We start from the raw sequence: 470 nt of genomic DNA on the forward strand, positions 1-470 counted from the left end.
TGTTGGCCAGGGTGGCCGAAGGGACTCACAGATAGTAACCCAGCATAGAACTGGGAAAATGAACAGAAGACCCCAGTCTTATCCAAAGGAATATTGACAACTGAATAGCGCTAGATGAGGAACAGCTGACCCTCCTAAAACAAAGCCCTTTAGATAGGCTGACTAGATTCACCAGAAGGACAAGTAGTGGGGAAAGGGTGGGGGTGCTGACAACACAGCAGACAGTAGCAGGGATATCAGAGTATAAATAGGGCTCTAGTAGGGGGAGGGAGGCTATGGGAGGGTGCTACCTGGGAAGTGTGTCTATAAAAAAATTCTTCAAAGCATAAAAATTTTCTCCTTAATAACTAGTAGATGTGAAAAACATTACCATTGAAATCTACCTGATGACTTTATATTCATGCTCAGATGCCAAAGATCTCAGAAAGTAACTGACTGTGACTAGTAACAATCAGATATATAGTAATTAG

General features: G+C 42.3%; 1 protein-coding gene across 5 annotated transcripts in view; it reads right to left on the reverse strand.

Annotated features, from left to right (window-relative positions):
- Frmpd4 (FERM and PDZ domain containing 4) overlaps positions 1 to 470 on the reverse strand; it is a 990,592-nt gene that overhangs the window by 576,613 nt on the left and 413,509 nt on the right. The window lies entirely within an intron of this gene.

This window comes from Nannospalax galili, unplaced genomic scaffold, assembly GCF_000622305.1.
Source record: "Nannospalax galili isolate Female #2095 unplaced genomic scaffold, S.galili_v1.0 scaffold606, whole genome shotgun sequence".
Lineage (NCBI taxonomy): Eukaryota > Metazoa > Chordata > Mammalia > Rodentia > Spalacidae > Nannospalax > Nannospalax galili.